Raw genomic sequence first — 13,622 nt, 5'->3', positions numbered from 1 at the left:
CCCAGGTTGCGCTGACGCTGGCCCCGGAGCTCTTCCCTGCCCCCGGTGCGGCCAGTCCTACCCCAGACCCCCCAGGGGTGAACCCTGGCTTCTTCTGTCTCCAGCAGCTCCCAGGGGCCAGGGCTGTGTCCCAGCTGCTCCGAGCCTCAGACGCTGGCTGGTAAATCACAGTTCGTTACCCTTCTTCCCATGGTTTCCCCAGAGACACATGTCCATTCCTGACATCAGAAACCTCAAGAAAATGGGTCCTGCCCAGACCCACAGAATAGCAGTGACGAGGCGCTGAGCTTCCAGAAGGAAAGGAGCCTCAGCAGTTATGGCTCTGCTCTATGCCTCTGGCTCTCAGGACTCACCAAGCACAGTTGTCCCAGGCAGCCGAGCCGCACCCCCTCCAAAGCCCCACTGCATTTATTAGGCTAACGAGACGCCGCCAGCCCACTGGGAACGTCATCTCACCAGCCTGTTTATCCAGATTTGGCTCAGCGTTAGAAGTGGGAGAGGACGTCGTGATGCCCGCTACGTGGTGCAGGACAACCAACAAGGGGGAAAGGTGCCACAAGCACTTGCTCAAGACTCCCCGGCCTCCCCAAGGCCTCACTGGGCTCCCTCCTGCTGAGAACGTCGAACCCGCCTCACGCTCCGCCCAGGGTGTCTTCCCACTGACCGCTGCTGGCACGTGGAGCTCCCAGTGCTTTTTGGCTGCACTTACTAGGAAACGTTGTGCGTTTCTTGAGTTTTCCCCTCTGCTCCCAGGAAGAAGAGGAAGACGCAGTGTCCACAGCCCCACACCGTCTAGAGAAGCATTCTCCGGTCCCAGGCACGTCCACGCTGTTCTGGAGGACACAACCGAGGGCCCAGCTGAGGACACAACGGTGGCGCCTACAGCAGGCGACTTCCTGGCTTCACACGAGGAGCCAGGCAGTTTTGTATTCCGCTCTGCAACCCAAGCTGCCCTTGCACAGCTTTAAATACACAAATAAATAACAAAAATAAAGCCCCACAGGAAAAGGCTCTTCGCCCTGACTCACTCTGGGGAATAAGCCACTGGTGGCAGAGCTCCGGGAACGGGGCTGGTGCTCTCAGGGACCGGCTGATGCAGCGCCCCTCCAATCCACCCCGGGACACACGGAGCACACAGGTTACTATGCAAACCAAACACGAGTAAACAGTCTGCGGTGTGAGCCCAGGAAAACCAGCGGCCAGGTCTCCCGAGCTCTGAAGCGTATTCAGAAACTTTCTACACCAGACGCTGTTTGTGCAACTCACAATTATTCTGCGGTGCTGATGCAGGCCAGGGGGAAGAACACGCTCAGAGGGCGTGCCCAGCAGCAGGTGTCCTGGATAACGCCACACTCATGGGGGGGCTCGCTTGCTAAGGGTGGGCTACAAGACGACCAGCTCCCATCTGACAGGGGGTCACCCTGCAAAGTCTTCCGAGGCCTGTGACGGGCTCTCCGGCCCTCAGCCACCCCGGGCACCACGTGTTCAGGTAATGAGAAGACACTTATTTTCTCAAGACTCTGCATTTTGGGACTGGTTGGCAGGCTTTGTTTCCTCACTGTGCGACCTTCTACGAGGCAGTGACGTGAGCGGTGGACGTGGTGAGGACGACGAGCACACAGCACTGAGGCTCCTGCAAGAACCAGCCAGTGGTTGTCGAAGAAGCGAAACCACAGAATGGCAAGAAAGAGAGCTGTGTGTGGCAAATCCCAGCCTGTTATGAGATGGAACCAAACAGCACGGCATTCCGCGTGGAGCCGACACATCTTCATAAACTAGACACTGTTTCCATAACTGGCACCACCAGCTTAAAACTCACCCCAGACAGAAAACTCCCACACGGAAAGCAACTTTTAAACAAAATGTAGTTTCAGACATGAAATCTGTTTGAACAATGATCATGAATCTTAAAATTCATATGCATCAGCTTGCTATGTTCCTAACCACTTCATCTAAAAATCACTATTAAAATTTCTATTGAACCTTCAGGCTGTGTGACTGGCATGCGGACGCGGCAGTCTGGGGGCGCACACAGCCCTCCAGAGAGCTGTCACCCTGGGCTTCCAATCCCTTGATGAAAGTTACCCTAATTCAAGAAAACAAAGCCGGGGTGCCTGGTGTGACACTGTGAGCATACAGGTCCGTTCTGCCACGTCCGCAGGAGTTGGGGCACAGAAGGAACCTGGAGTGGGGAACAGGGAATACCCAAGTGTTGATCTGACTCAACGGTGTGCGTTTGTTCAAATGACAGACAGACAGACCGACCGTGCGGTGACCTAGGACACGGTTCTAAGATGCTCGATGTACTAAGCGGCAGGAGGAGTGAGAACCATCATATGCAACAAACCCTAGCGGCAGCATAACGCCCAGGGACAGCCTCTTACAAGAGGAGGAGGAAGCTGGGCTGGACCCAACCTCCCCCCTCCCCAGCAGGACCAGGGGCTGGAACACTGAGGAGGGGGGTGGGAGGCCAGAGAGACCCGAAGCTGCTAGCCCAGGAGGGAAGCCCCATGGCGCTTCCGTCAGTACCCCGTGCCTGGGCCCTACACGCATCTCTCCAGAGGGGATTCCGGGCCAGCAATGGGTCAGTGACGCGCTCTGGGCTGCCGTGAAGGGGCAAAGAGAGGGACCTTCCAGGCCGCTGAGGCGAAAGGACAGGGTGACACCCACAGTAAAGTGTCACACACTTACATGGACCCACACACTTGCTCTTTCTCCCTGGATGGACGCGCAGGTGGCAGGGGCCTGCGTGTCCCTTGATATCCTTTCCAACCTTCCCAGTATGCATTTTCCAAACAGTGCAGTTCGGCTCCGTCCCGCTTCCTCTGCAGCAGAGCAGACCGCGTCGGGGATGTGCTGGAAGCCGTTGAACCACGATCACCGAATGAGGCGCTCGGCTGGGGCCTGAACCACCTGCGCCGTCCCTCTCTGCTGACAGGGGCTGTCATCCCTCGAGGACGGCCGCCTCCGTTAGCTGAGTGGCTATCACGCGCCTGCTGCATCTGTGAGTGGCAGGCAGTGCCCAGTGGCTTGCAGACCCGCCTGACACCTATCAGCCCCCCACAGGAGGCAGCAGACCCTGGAGGTCACCGTCCTGTGCGGGGTGACGGCTGTCTGTAACTAGCGCCCCTGCGTGTGCGCTGGTCCCTGTCACCGGGCACCCAACGGCTCTGCATGCATTTGCTCAGTCACTCTTCATAGCACTCTTAGGAGGCGGACACTCTTACAAGCTCCCCATTTTACAGATGAGGAAACTGAGGTACAGAGAGGTTAAGCAACTTGCCCAAAGTCACACGGCGAGTAGGTGGCAGAATCAGGATTCTAATCCAGGTCGTCTAACTGCAAAACTACCACTTCCACAAACAAAAACTGCACCCTAAAGAGCTAAGGAGCAAAACCCAACCAAGATGCTCCGGAAATGCCCATTCTCTCATCTCCACGGAAAGGTGGACCTCCTCTCAAGCTGAGAACACGCGAGCCTCAGGCGGGAGAGAAACCCGCTGTGGTTCATGAAGGGAGGGGCGAAGATACGCCCGGGAGAAGGCGGTGAAGGAGCAGCTTTCCTCCGCTGACCTCAAGAATCAGGTCTGAACAGACTGGGGCAGACCGCCGGAGACCCCCACCCAACCCGGGACCCCGAGAGGCTGCACCCACTCCCAGCCTGCAGTCAACTAGCCCGCCCTGTGCTTTAGCTCAGATAGAACATTGCAAGTAAGAGAGTCCAACTTTTGAGCTCTGTTTTTTAAAGATTTTGTAAATTGATGAGATTTTGTAGATTAATAGAGAGTAAGACATTACTGCTGTAAAAAAGTGAAACTGCACAGAGGCGCACAGTAATAAGGGGTCTCCCAGCCAGAGCCCCTCCCAGGGCTGACAGCTGTGGGGTCTGGGTCTGTTCCGATGGATGTGGGTGTCCAATGCCGCCCTCACAGTGACGCTGCGGCTCTGAGACTGGACTTTCTCACTCCGTGCTCCACACTGTGGCCTGGATGTCTGCCCTGGTGGATGGACAGGGGGTCCCCACAGCACCACTCGAGACCCAGCGGGAGGGCGCTTGGGGGCCAGGTATAAAATTCCTGACCTGTATGTCGCCAGTTGACACTCAACCTTTTCCAAAAAACGGAGGCGAACCATTTTTTTTTTAACTTTACAGCAAAACAAAGCCGTGAACACAAACCACCCCTCTGCAAGGCCCCTGGGAGTGAGGTGCCAGGATGTGGCTGAGGGCCCCTGAGGGCTGGCCCCACCCACCCTCCCCACACTCCCACCTCCGTCCTAGACAACTCTCCCAAACTGGCTGAGCCCCTCTCACAGAACTGACGGCACTCTCTCCAGGCGTAATTAAGGGACTGGCATCTGAGCCAGTGTCGTCAAACTGGCCAGGGCTGGGCACAGCCTGGAGCTCTTGGCCTCCCCGACTCGGCCCCCAGCTGGGTGCACCGATGGTCTCCAGGCCAGACAGGGCTCTCAGAATAAGAGTGTGAAACCAGGGCTGCCAAGTGTGAGCTGTGGAACTGGTCTCCCCACCCTCACTCAGCCCAGCGTGTAGAAAAATATTTGAAAGAGAAGTTTTTTACCATGCAAATTTACAAAATGAAAATTTGCTAGAGGGACTCAACCTGACACACAAAAGGCTTTCAGATGCCCGGTTTCCGGGGAGAAACACCAGCTCCGCTCATTGCTGTTTCTACCCTAACACCTAGGAGTCAGTCCATGAACGATTTTTCTGATCAAAGTTTCCTTAGATTTCAAAATAAAAAAGTAATATAAATTACCATCTTTTTACTTAGAGAAATTTTCTCCTAAGCAATAAAAAAAAATCTAGCAAGGAAAAAATAGGAAAGAAAGAGAACCAAAGTCTTTCCCCCAAGTCATGGGTGTGCATGTAATCCTTGTCAATCTGTAATTGCAGTTAGTGCAAACCCCACTTTATGCCCACATTCCCTGAAACTGTGACTCTGTCCAAGCCAAACGGTGGTTTCCACGGCACACCTGCCAGCAAGGCTGGAGGCATCAGACCGCCCATGACGGAGAGGGCAGAACCGCCGCCTGACCCCCCGCGGTGGCAGACCCTCCAAAAGAGACTCCACGAAAATTCACGCACTGAAGTTCGCGAGTAACTTCGTCCCCTGTGCAATGCCCCATGGCTCGGAGCACCGACATTTTGTGCTCAGAAGCCTTGGTTAAGAAAGCTCCCTAGTTTTATTTTTGAACATGGGGATGCATTATTTTTCTAATGTTCAAAAAGAGAAAGAGAAAAGAAAAGCCCCCAGGCCTCCAGTGGTCGAACCCACGGTCTGTACTGACCCGGAGTCTGACCAGCTTGGCAGATGGCCGGCCCCTTCTCTGCCCGCGGAGGGCAGAAGTGACAAAGTGACAGCTGGCGAAAGGCAGGCTCCTGCAGCTCCCCAGCTCCCAGCTGTGGTGCAGGTGCTCTGGGGGGCCCCGGCTCCCTGCCCCCGCTCCAGGCTCAGGAGGGGAGATGCGGCCCGGGACCCAGGGGAAGGAAGACTAAAGTGCTTCATTGTTGAAAGTGGGCAGTGTTATTTTTGTAATCTTTAAGAGAGAATGGAGACAGGAGACAGCGCGAGGCCTGCTCCATTAACAGGTGACTGGAGAGCAGCCCTGTTTCAGGAGGGGCGCCACACCCCGCGCTGGGAGAGCAGCACCCTCACACAGGGCGCCAGGGCCCCCGAGGACCACCCCATCGGTGGGCCAGGCCCGAGGCTGGGCAGGAAGGTGAATCAACAGCCCATCCTTTGGTGCTGGCTGACCTAGGGGACGGGCCACGGCACCCCGTGTGGCTGCATTTTCTGACACTGGGAGCAGAGGGCGCCGGCCCTTCAGTCCCCTCTGGGGAGGCCGCTGCTCACCCCACCATCCACTGAGCACTCAGTCCAGGGCAGCCCCTCCTCCCCGGGACCCCTGCCTATGGAGCCCCTACCCTCTCGCCCTCCTGCCCCAGCATCGCAGGGGCAGGCCCTGCCCTGTGGTGGGCTGCAGTTGCCCACGGCTGCCACACCTGGCGGGACACCTGGCGGGACACCTGGCTGGCCCTGGGGCTTAGAATCAGGAAGCCCAGCATCGCAGGACATTTAAGCCACATTCTTCAACAGATTAGTGACAAAGCTGACATTTTTTTACCTCCCCCCGTTCCAAATCAGAGACACCGGGGTTGTTTACCAGCCCCTCACTCGCCTCCAACTCTCGTCTCGTTTGACAGGTGCTACAGCTTCATCCCCCTCTCTGAGCATCCTGAACACAGCGCACACTTTCGAGCCTCTTTCCAAACTGTTTCACAAAACAAGTTCCACCTGGGGAGAAATCCGATTCTGACCTCGGTTTCTGTGCGCCGTCTTGGTGTCAGACTTCCCGTCGACCCTGACCTTGGTCGGGAGTTTCGAGCTGTTTTGCTGAAACTCCCTCCCTCTGGGTGCAGCCCCCTCCATCTGACCATCTGAGGCCTTTGGTCCAGACCGGACACAGAACAGCGCTTGGGGCTCTGGCTGTGCTGTGATGTTGGGGATGCTGCAGCTCAGAGGGGCACCCAAGGGTGTGGCACTCTGCAGCATCAAGAGCCTTGTCCCGCTTGCCCTCTCGGCCCCCAGCTCCCTAGAAGACCGTGGCTGCTGTGACAGGTCAGCAGTCACTCTGTGCTCAGCCCTCCCTCCCACCTGGGCCCCCCTCACTGGCAGGACTCCCCCAAGCCAACCCCTGGTTTCAAGCAACAAGCTGGCCATGTGTGTCCCCTTCTGCAGCGAGCACTTGGGACCCTGTCCTCCGACCAGTGGGACCTCCAGGTGGCACTTCCACAGCCTCCACCTTGGCTGTCCCCCCTGCTTTGCATCTCAGTTCCATTTCTGGACCTTGGGCATTTATCTACCTTGTTTTGGACTCAGACACTCCGTTGCTTTGGTTTCCGTGGGGGGTGGGCACATCTGCTCACATTTTACTGATCACAGGACCCCACGTTCATGTTGGGCGCCCACCGGGTGCTTTCCACACACGGCAGAAACGCCCTTACGTGGCCCCCTGATCCCGGGAAACCACGGCGCTGAGTGCACCCCCAGTCGACTGTCCTCCAGCGGCTCACACTCCTGCCCCCTCGAGCTCCAAGTTCAGCAGGAATCACTGTGTTTGTGTCTAACTCACTAACGGCAGCCACTGTTTCCGTAGCTGCGTAACTTCATGAAATAATGCAGAGGCCACGGAAATGAGTCAAAATAGGAGAAGGGGGCAGTCAGCCCGTTAACATCACACTGGCTCCCCTGGAAATATCTGTAAATCCAAGGAGCTAGCCATCCAGCCACTGAGGGAGGGACGACGTGAGAACGGAAGAAACAGCCGGGCCTTTGGAGGACTCCGCACTTAGAGAGTTGCTGGCAGCCGCGGTGCTCGGGGCTCAGTGCTCCTTAAAGAAGCCAGAGCTGGGCTGGCGCAGGCAACGCCGCAGAGCAGTTAATGCGGGCGGGTGACAATGGCAGCCCTGGGCGCCCCGGGCCGGGCTCTCCAGGCTCAACCCTTCTTGCCTCCATCGAGCCTCCCACCCTGCGGGGCCCAGGGTGGGCGCAGCGGACTTGGCAGGGCTGGCTCCAGCGCCCGCTCCATTGCTGAGGCCCTGGACACCCGCTCTAAGGCCCTCCCAGCATCCGGCTCTTCCGACCCGACCAGGCATGGCTCTCGGTGTGTTCCTCGGGGTCCCGGCACGGCCCGCCACCCCAGGGCCACCACCACACCTGCTCCTCCACAAACGTGGGCAAGCCCTTCACGCTACAGGTCCTGGCAGCAACAGTAATCAAATGATTGTGAAACGAACCACCGCTTGACAGCTGTCTCTTAAGGCAAGCATCTAGTTAGATGCCTAGTAACCGCGGGGGGAGTCCTTGCAGAAAAGAACCTCTTCCCCACCCCAGTACTCACCGTCCTAACACCGTGCACAGCGCAGAAACATGGGCGGCTCTGCCACAGACGATTACTATCATTCACCAGAGACCCGTTGAACGGGGGCAGGGGGCGCACAGCTTAATTCATGAGGACATCTTTTCACCTCCTGCCACTGTGCCCGAGGTGGCGCCTGTGCCCAGCCCCCGGACCCCAGGCCTGGCCTTCGGCTAATCTGTGCCAGAGTCACACAGGACTGCCAGGCAGGGCGGCCAGGGCCCCAGGTCTCAGCCCACGCCACACTCACCTGTACCCAGTCGATTTCAGCTCACAGAAACTAAACTGCTGGAGAGACCACAAAGAAGTCTTCTCTCTGAAATGTGTGGGTGCTTCTTGCAGCATAAAACCCACCAGAACTTACTGGCCCATGTTCATTCTCACACAAGCACGGTCCCAGCTGGCCCGGCACCAACTGAGGCAGGTGAGTGAGAAACGCCCGTTTTCTGAGAGGCGAACACCTGAGCCAGGGTTGACCTAGCCTCGAGCACCCCAATAAAATGAACTCCTGTCCCACCACACGGACTCGAGGACACGCCCCCCCCTGCTGAACCGCCTCCTCCCCGTTGATGAGTTAACCTGATGATAATCCCCAAAGAATCAGCTCATTCTGTCAAGGAAGGCAGGGGTGACCGCCAACCAGCCACCTCCGCTGTCAGAGAACACGTGACTCAGGAACTCTCCAGATTTCACAATCCCTGGCGTGCAGAGCCACACGCTCGTGTGTTTTGCCAGCAAGAGTCTGTCCAGGCAGAAGTTTCCAGACAACCCTCTCCTGCGGGCCCACCGGAGAAACAAGGGTGCCAGGGACGTCAGCTATAGGTGCTAGGAACTGCATTAAAAAGTGGAAAGAAAAGGTGAAGCTAATTTTAATAGCGGATTTTATTTAACCCGAGAGAGCCAGAATATCATGATTTCGAGGTGCACTCAACACAAAAAAGGCGCTGCTGGGGCATCTACGCCACCCCGCCTCGTCTTCTAAGGCTGTGTGGGTGTTTACCTCTCAGCACCTCTCACTTCGCCTCTCTGCTTCCAAGGGTCCAGTGGCCACACGTGGGCCGTGGCAGCTACATGGGACCATCCAGCTCTGTCATTTCAGTTACCCATATGACATTTTGGCCGACAAACCTTTTGACCTCCCTGATCATGCAGACGCTACAGACGCGGAAACCGTTCTGCTACTACAGCCTGACAGCGTCCAGTGTCGAGCTGAAGCAGGAGATGCCATAAGACAGATCAGAACGTCTTACTCACTCAGTCCCGGCCTTTCTCCTGGAGCTCAGGGTGAGGACGGACAGAGACAGCCACAGGGACTTCTGCGCGTTCACTAAGAGCTGAGGCTCTTCTTTGGGGCAACCAGAGGTGGGGAGGGTCCTTGGATAACTAGCTCACCCCAGCCCCGCTCACCTGGGCCACAGCTCAGGAGAGGTTGAACCCACCATGGAGGGTGCAGACCTGGAAACTGTGAGGTCTGAGGAGCACGGCCCTAAGCTCCCATTCTCTCTGCAGCAACTGCTCAGGCGGCTCACCCCGACCAGGGGAGGCAGGAGGCCCCGGTGCAGAGCAGCGTGGCAAGTGGTGCCCTTACCTGCGGGCTCCCTGGGCCGGACCTGCAGGGCGGTCCCTCAGACACCCAGAGGTGGCCGGCTTTTATCCTGCCCTTGGCCCCTCCCAGTCAGGCGGGAGGGCGGGAGCTGCCAGGAGGGAGGCTCACAGTGTCCCTTTCACCCATGACCTCAACTCTGCAGGAGGCAGAAGCAGCCAGGAGCACGGCCTGGGGCAACGGCTGCAGGGCCAAGGGGAGAGCACCTAGCTGCCCACACCCAGCTGGTCTGGCACCAACTGAGGCAGGTGAGTGGCAGGGAACAAGTCCTGCCTGAGACAGCAGCTGGTGCCTCCTCCTTTTTCTTATTTTCATGAAGATACTGAAAGCCAGGACCAGACCAGCCCCCGTACCGAGAAAAGAAATGAAGTCAACATTTGCAGAACAGCTCGTGCATGTGGAGTGCAGAGAGGGAAGCACAAAGAAATGGGGAAAAGCCTTCTTTCTGTCAGATTCAGGGCAGAGGTCAAGGATACACACAGTTTCTGAAATACTGACTACTCTGCCAAGTGGTAGGAAGGAGCTGGCTGCTGATCCGAAACTCATGCTCCCTTGCTTCCATACCAACAGGATGGACACTCTGCCAGGCAGGCTCTGGGCCCAGCCTAGAAGGTGAGGTCCCAGCCACCCTGCAGGGACGGCCATGTCTAGTTAGGGAGATGGAGTGAAAGCTGCTGGGTAGAGCCTGGGGAGAGCTCCTCAAAATGAAATGGCCCAGATATGCCCTTTTCCTCCTTCCTGCCTGGAACGTAGATGAAATGGCAAGAGAGGAGCAGCCTTCTTGAGACCAGCAAGCCACAATCAGGAGAACAGAAGCTGCAGGCTGAAAAAGATATCAAAGGGAGCCTGGCTGTGGTTCTGTGGAGCTGTTAGCTTGGCCCAGGGCTATCTTACTGTTAACAGGAGAAAAACAGACCTGCGATGATTTGTTACCTCACTTTTACGTGGGCTGAACCTGCCTGAACACGTGTGGAACTCCGGGACAAACGTGTATTAAGTGGTAGATACCTGAATCGAAGAAAACTATATCCTGAGCTACACACGACCTCCTAGTTCATGAACAGGGAGACACACCTCCAGGTCCTGGCTTCGGGTGCGCCCTGTCTCAGTCCCAACATCTCGTCCTCGTGTGACCCACTGATTAAGTTACAGGGATCGCTCCCTGGGCTCAACATTCCCAGGGACAGGTAGCTGGAGACTTTGAAAAACACTCCATCAACTCTGCACAACACAGCTGCAGACCAGTCTCGGGAAACCTCACCACCTTCTGGGGGAGCCCGTTCCTTAATGCGTGTCTCTCTTTTTTACCGGGAATATTACGCGGAGTCGTTATCTTTACTGCTGTGAGCCTGACCCGCTGTCTTCCAAGCCTGCTCCAGGGTTACGAGTCTGCCTTGTCCCTGCCTGTGCCACGACGACCATGCCGAACAAGGGGGAATCTGGGCCCCAGCAAACACCTCCTGCTGCTTCCACGTTCACAGCTCTGGACATCTCAATCGGAGCTGAGAGAGGGTGAAGTTGGCAACTCACAACTTGGAGGACCTAACCCGACACAAACGGGCGGACCAGCTCCGGGAGGGAGTCCAGGAGGTCCTGGACGCCTGGATGACTCGGTTTCCCCGGCTCTTGGCCCGCTTGTGGCCCTTTTCCTCCTCCTGCTGTTCGGCCCCATCCTCTCCGCCCAACACCTTACACACTGTGGGACACACCCACCGACACCGCGACAGTGTACAGCTGCCACGGCGACAGCAGCATACGGACAAAGAAGGCAAGAGAAGAGGTGGCCCCCTTGCTCCCCAGAAAAGCCTGCCCATTTCCCCGAGTAACTATGAACATCCCTCCCCTTCATCCCCAGACCCTTTATAACAACTGCTTAACCGCCCCAGGAGCAGAGGGTTCACTCGTGGACTCTGTTCCTGCTTCTCCGCTCTCGGCCCTTGAATAAAGCTTGTGCTGCTGAGCACTCGGCTTCGGCTTTGATTCAAATCTGTGACACAGAACAGGAAGAACCCTCCGAGGAAGGATGGACTACGTGTACAAGGCCCACCCGTGGGCCCCTCCTCAGAGCTCCCTCCCAGTGGGGGTCAGAGTCGCACCAGAGTGAGGTGAAACTGGTAACGCTTGTGCACAAGCAGGAGGTCTACACTGGCCAATGCATTGGTGTGCGCAGGTCTGCAGGCCATGGAGGCTGCACCCAGCACGACCCCCAGCATGGCCGGACCCACTCCCACCTCCTCAAAAGCACCGTGCTCTCTGGCCTCGCTGCTCCTCACACGGCATACACGCTGGCAGCCGGTTTCCTGGGGACCACACTCTCCCGTGAGCATCAGAGGGAAAGGGCCAGGCGCATGCCCGCCAAGCAGGGCCCAGCCAGCGGTGTGCAGACCACCCTGGGGCTCAAGCCAGGGTGAATAGGGACAGGCTCCCCACGCACAGACTAAGGGCTGCCCTCTGCCCCCAGAGCCCTGCCTGCTGGTCACGAAGGTGTGCTGCCCTCTCCGGATTCCACAGCAGCAAAGCCAGGGCTTTCTCTGCCCAGTGCAGATCACACCAGAGCCCCGCATCTGCCCGGTGGCTCCCACTGAACCAAGAGCAGAAGCCACTGCCCTGGCGTCCACAAAGCCCGGAGCCCTGGCCTGCTCAGGCCTGTGGTCCGCGCTCTCCCAGCTGTCCACCAGCCTCACCACATCCTTCCTTTTTCCCTCCCTCCCCGACCAAACTCCCTCCTGCTGGGGGCATTTGTTCCCACCACCTCCTGGGAGGGGTGGTCCCTTCAGCCCCCCACCCAGACCCCCAGGTGGATTCCTCGTCAGCACTGGTCACCTGGCAGTTCGTTCGTGTGTGTCTGTTTCTTTGTCGATCACTGTCGCCTCGCCTCCCCCACTGCCCAGGGATGCAGCCCCCAGGGCTGAGAGGGGCCCCTATAAGTCTGTGGAGAACAGATGGGCTGAGGGCGGGACCTCACACGCGGTTCACGTTTATCCGTGTCACTCCCGCCACGAGCCTGTGCCAGCCACAGGCACTGAGGTCCGCGGGTCATTCATGTCTGCCCCGAACACAGAGTGGGTCGTCTGGCACGTGGTTGGCCCTCGATTCAAGCTGGTAGATCATTAAATAAGATCTATGCCACGTGAGGGCAGTGAAGGTTGGCGTTGTGTGTGCACCGGGTGCTTGGCTCCTGTGGGGGCCCTTCCCCAGGGGCCTTGGCAAGTCCACAAATGACGACCCAGGTCCTCTCATCTCCGACAAGCCACGTTGGACACCAAAGCTTCAAACCCACAGATCAATGGGACCCTTCCAGCAGCCATGGAAAACCCAAAGTCTGTCTTTACGTCAAAGCTATGTGGGTTTTCAAAGCATTAAATGGCATGCTTCTTTACAGGCAGCTTGACTTCTGGAAAAGACAACACACATCGCTAGTTGTGGTATTTTTCTAGCCTGTACGACATTAGGGACCTACACCACAGAAGAAGCACCCCAGCTCCAGCGTCACTTCTGGCTCCAGGGCCCTCGTCTACACATGACGCCGAGAGTCTGTCTTGTCTTGAGAGCAGGCGAGGACTCCGGGAGAGCGCAGAAGCGCAAGTGCTCAGTGCTGTGCTGCACGTGCCCAGGAAACAAGGGTTTGAAAACACTCTGGAGCCAAAATCCCGGTTCTAAGGTCTCGACACTAATCAGGAAGACAGTAGACACACAGATGAACTTCAGCTAAGACAACCATGCATCCTAACGTTGTAAGGGTAGCACTTCAAGGACAGAAATAGATTACAGATTTAATAGATTACATCCAGGAGAAGGCAGGCAAAGGATGGTAAATGATGATGATGACGATGACGAAGCAGAAAGTCCAAACATGTTAGTAATCACAGTAAGTATAAACAGTAGTTTAAAATGCAGCCATCTGCTAGATTTCCACGAGACAAACAAAGCTAAAACAGTATGTCACAGAGAGAGACACTGAAGGCACAGGAAAGACACACAGACACCCACAGGAAGGACGCTGGGGTAACAGGTACAGGTGTGAAGTGGACATGCGGGCAAGAGGTCTGGGAGAGATGCAGACAGTGGGCCATGCAACAGG

At 57.0% G+C, this 13,622-nt stretch overlaps 1 protein-coding gene across 5 annotated transcripts in view; it reads right to left on the bottom strand.

The window, feature by feature from the left end:
* AGPAT3 (1-acylglycerol-3-phosphate O-acyltransferase 3) overlaps window positions 1-13,622 on the bottom strand; it is a 97,731-nt gene that overhangs the window by 47,979 nt on the left and 36,130 nt on the right. The window contains exon 1 of one of the 5 annotated variants that reach the window (XM_014830753.3): window positions 9,527-9,567. The exons of 2 other annotated variants lie outside the window; for them this stretch is intronic. The gene's annotated coding sequence lies outside the window, so the exon portion shown is untranslated. Of the gene's footprint in view, window positions 1-709; window positions 836-9,345; window positions 9,568-13,622 lie in introns of those variants that run through there. 2 more of the 5 variants (XM_014830752.3, XM_044750649.2) reach the window with 2 other exon arrangements.

Source organism: Equus asinus, chromosome 18 (genome assembly GCF_041296235.1).
Source record: "Equus asinus isolate D_3611 breed Donkey chromosome 18, EquAss-T2T_v2, whole genome shotgun sequence".
Lineage (NCBI taxonomy): Eukaryota > Metazoa > Chordata > Mammalia > Perissodactyla > Equidae > Equus > Equus asinus.
The sequence above is the reverse complement of the archived record's forward strand: the minus strand, read 5'-3'. Positions and strand labels throughout refer to the sequence as shown.